Source organism: Silurus meridionalis, chromosome 28, assembly GCF_014805685.1.
Source record: "Silurus meridionalis isolate SWU-2019-XX chromosome 28, ASM1480568v1, whole genome shotgun sequence".
Lineage (NCBI taxonomy): Eukaryota > Metazoa > Chordata > Actinopteri > Siluriformes > Siluridae > Silurus > Silurus meridionalis.
In genome coordinates, this window is record NC_060911.1 from 446,681 (window position 1) to 451,047 (window position 4,367).

A 4,367-nucleotide genomic window follows, 5' to 3' on the forward strand; every position below is an offset into this window, starting at 1 on the left:
CTGATTTCCCCTGCTGCTTGCACCACTGCCAACTTCATTCAACCTTCACTTCACACACACACACACACACACACACACACACACACACAAAGACATAATCAGGTAGATTCGTTAATTTTTATTTATGTTTGGTTAGAAATTATTGTCTGCCATTGGATGTCACCTCATTTCACAAAGAAATCTCTCTCTCTCTCTCATATATATCTCTCTCTTTGCTTCTGTCAATCAGCCAAGTGCAGAGACAGAGACGCTAAACAGTGCGAGACAGTGACAGTCAGAGACACACTGTGTGGAAATAACAGCAATAATGTCTGAAAATATCTGATAAAAATAAGCACAGAAACACCAAAACACTGTGTGTGTGTGTGTGTGTGTGTGTGTGTGTGTGTGTGTGTGTTTGTGTGACTGTGTGTGCGGATGCTAATATTAACTCACATTGAAAAAAGACAACATTTTCTTGCTGCAAGAAGCCAGACGGACAGATAGAGTGAGACGGGGGCAAAAAGACAGACAAAGATAGACACAGAGAGAGAAACAAAGAGACAGAAACAGGAAGGGAGTCTTCAGCCCACTTCTCCTCTGCCTGATTGTTGTGTAGTTTAAGGTTAATGTAGGTGTGGAATGTTGCTGGTCTTCTCAAAATCTCAGTAGTGAAGAACATGCAAATGATCTCAACCAAACCCACTGAACAACCAAAAGCTGCAAAACTCAACTCTGAACACCAGAAGCTTCCCCATGTGAGTATGACCATGTCTGTAAGTGTGTGTGTGTGTGTGTGTGTGTGTGTGTGTGTGTGTGTGTGTGTGTGTGTGTGTAAAGTCGGATACCACACAAAGCACATCCGTATAATAATGACACACAGCAACACACTCCAGGCAGGAGAAACTCACTGAGCTCCGAAATGTCACGGCTGAACAATTCACCCAAAAGAAACACAGAGAGAGAGAGAGAGAGAGAGAGAGAGAGAGAGAGAGAGAGAGAGAGGATCTCTGTTTGTGTGTGTGTGTGTGTGTGTGTGTGTGTGTGTGTGTGTGTGTGTGTGTGTGTGTGTGTGTGTAAGAGCATCAGGTCCAAATCTCGTAAGCACTGAACACACTGGTCCAACACCAATTAACACACACACTCCATCTGCTGCTGAAGAGATGGAGAACAGAGACACACACACACACATACATATACACACACACACACACACACACACACACACACACACACACACACACACACACACACACTACTTATCGGCATGTCTGCGAGCGTGTCTGTATTTGAGACATTTGGGCGTGTCTGTATTTGCGACAGACGGGCGTGTCTGTGTTTGAGACGGACAGGCGTGTCTGTGTTTGAGACAGACGGGCGTGTCTGTATTGGAGACATTTTGGCGTGGCTGTATTTGCGACAGGCGTGGTCTGCAAAACTCAACTCTGAACACCAGAAGCTTCCCCATGTGAGTATGACCATGTCTGTATGTGTGTGTGTGTGTGTGTGTGTGTGTGTGTGTGTGTGTGTGTGTGTGTGTGTGTGTAAAGTGGGATACCATACAAAGCACATCCGTATAATAAGGACACACAGCGACACAGGTGGGCATGTCTGCATTTGAGACAGGCGGGCGTGTCTGTATTTGAGACAGGCGGGCGTGTGTGTAGTTGAGACAGGCGGGCGTGTCTGTAGTTGAGACAGGCGGGCGTGTCTGTATTTGAGACAGGCGGGCGTGTCTGTATTTGGGACAGGCGACATGTCTGTAGTTGAGACAGGTGGGCGTGTCTGTATTTGAGACAGGCGGGCGTGTGTGTAGTTGAGATAGACAGGCGGGCGTGTCTGTATTTGATACAGGCGGGCGTGTCTGTAGTTGAGACAGGCGGGCGTGTCTGTAGTTGAGACAGGCGGGCGTGTCTGTGTTTGAGACAGGCGGGCGTGTGTGTAGTTGAGACAGGCGGGCGGTTCTGTATTTGAGACAGACGGGCGTGTGTAGTTGAGATAGGCAGGCGTGTCTGTATTTGAGACAGGCGTGTGTAGTTGAGACAGGCGTGTGTAGTTGAGACAGGCGTGTCTGTATTTGAGACAGGCGGGCGTGTCTGTAGTTGAGACAGGCGGGCGTGTCTGTAGTTGAGACAGGCGGCGTGTCTGTAGTTGAGACAGCGGGCGTGTCTGTAGTTGAGACAGGCGGCGTGTCTGTAGTTGAGACAGGCGGCATGTCTGTGTTTGAGACAGGCGCGTGTGTGTAGTTGAGACAGGCGGGCGTGTCTGTAGTTGAGACAGGCGTGTCTGTGTTGAGACAGGCGTGTCTGTATTTGAGACAGGCGGCGTGTCTGTATTTGGGACAGGCGACATGTCTGTAGTTGAGACAGGTGGCGTGTCTGTATTTGAGACAGGCGGCGTGTGTGTAGTTGAGATAGACAGGCGGGCGTGTCTGTATTTGATACAGGCGGGCGTGTCTGTAGTTGAGACAGGCGGGCGTGTCTGTAGTTGAGACAGGCGGGCGTGTCTGTGTTTGAGACAGGCGTGTGTGTAGTTGAGACAGGCGGCGTGTCTGTATTTGAGACAGACGGGCGTGTGTGTAGTTGAGATAGGCAGGCGTGTCTGTATTTGAGACAGGCGGGCGTGTCTGTATTTGAGACAGGCGACGTGTCTGTAGTTGGGACAGGCGACGTGTCTGTAGTTGAGACAGGTGGGCGTGTCTGTATTTGAGACAGGCGGGCGTGTGTGTAGTTGAGACAGGCGGGCGTGTCTGTATTTGATACAGGCGGGCGTGTCTGTATTTGAGACAGGCGACGTGTCTGTAGTTGGGACAGGCGGCGTGTCTGTAGTTGAGACAGGCGGGCGTGTCTGTAGTTGAGACAGGCGGGCGTGTCTGTAGTTGGGACAGGCGACGTGTCTGTAGTTGAAACAGGTGGGCGTGTCTGTATTTGAGACAGGCGGGCGTGTGTGTAGTTGAGACAGGCGGGCGTGTCTGTATTTGATACAGGTGGGCGTGTCTGTAGTTGATACAGGCGGGCGTGTCTGTAGTTGAGACAGGCGGGCGTGTCTGTAGTTGAGACAGGCGGGCGTGTCTGTATTTGAGACAGGCGGGCGTGTCTGTAGTTGAGACAGGCGGGCGTGTCTGTAGTTGAGACAGGCGGGCATGTCTGTGTTTGAGACAGGCGGGCGTGTGTGTAGTTGAGACAGGCGGGCGTGTCTGTGTTTGAGACAGGCAGGCGTGTGTGTAGTTGAGATAGACAGGCGGGCGTGTCTGTATTTGATACAGGCGGGCGTGTCTGTAGTTGAGACAGGTGGGCGTGTCTGTAGTTGAGACAGGTGGGCGTGTCTGTGTTTGAGACAGGCGGGCGTGTCTGTGTTTGAGACAGGCGGGCGTGTCTGTGTTTGAGACAGGCGGGCGTGTCTGTGTTTGAGACAGGCGGGCGTGTCTGTGTTTGAGACAGGCGGGCGTGTCTGTATATGATGCAGATCAGAGCAAAAACCAAGTCATAAAGTCAAAGGAACTTCTGCAGAGCTCAGAGATGTAGATTCATGAGAAAATGTCAATGATTGTAGTATCAGACTGTAAGATAACATTGAAACAAGTGAAGGGTCTGTATATGTTCTGAATAAACTGTACTGTGCTAAATGCGGTAAATGGAATAAGTTAGAAGACGTTCTTATCCAGAGAGAGCATGATCGCCTACCAATTACTCTTTATTAGCATAAAATTTGATAATTTTGAAGTCACAGTCAGAACCTCTGATCTGGATTTGGGCTGTTGAATTTTAGATCTATGATCACGGTGAATCATGGTTATAGAGTGTTTTGGTAAACTGGGATGTTTGGATGCAAAACAATAAGGATACCTTATAATGCAGGTTTCTCTCCTTCCTTCTTCCCCATCGAATTAAACATGCTCCTGAGGTACCAGTGCTCCTGTCCCTTACTTCTTTCTGGACCTCTGAGCAGAGCTCTTTTCTATTGGAAACCGCTCGCTGCTGCTGAGGAAGGTTCCACATAAACAGCCTAAAGACCCATGAGGTTCCTGTGGAGGATAAACTGAAGAACAATGAAGATGGATTTGGAGTTAAATTTATATAAACAGCCACCGGCTTGTTCATCAGGTACAAACTTACACTTATAAAGAACATATTCATTTTTATCACCACATTATCTGTGTTAGGCTGTTCTGAGACAATGTTCATTATTAAAAGTGCAAAACAAATAAACAGGAATTGAATTGAATTGAATTGAATTAAATGTCCCTTTAGGTCACGTCCCTAAACCCCTCAGGTTAGCAGTTATTAAGCCCCTCATTAAAAAAACTAATTTGGATCCAAACACACTATCGAATTACAGACCAATTTCAAATCTCCCATTTATGTCTAAGATTTTAAAAAAGATTGTCG

General features: G+C 48.1%; 1 long non-coding RNA gene across 2 annotated transcripts; it reads left to right on the forward strand.

Annotated features, from left to right (window-relative positions):
* Window positions 1-451: 451 nt before the first annotated feature.
* Window positions 452-4,114, forward strand: LOC124381568. 2 transcript variants are annotated; one of them, XR_006924870.1, is made up of 3 exons: window positions 452-737; window positions 1,303-1,447; window positions 3,837-4,114. It is a non-coding gene; the product is annotated as an uncharacterized LOC124381568 (long non-coding RNA). The 2 variants fall into 2 exon arrangements; XR_006924871.1 differs by having other exon boundaries at window positions 1,353-1,447.
* The last annotated feature ends 253 nt before the right edge of the window (window positions 4,115-4,367 follow it).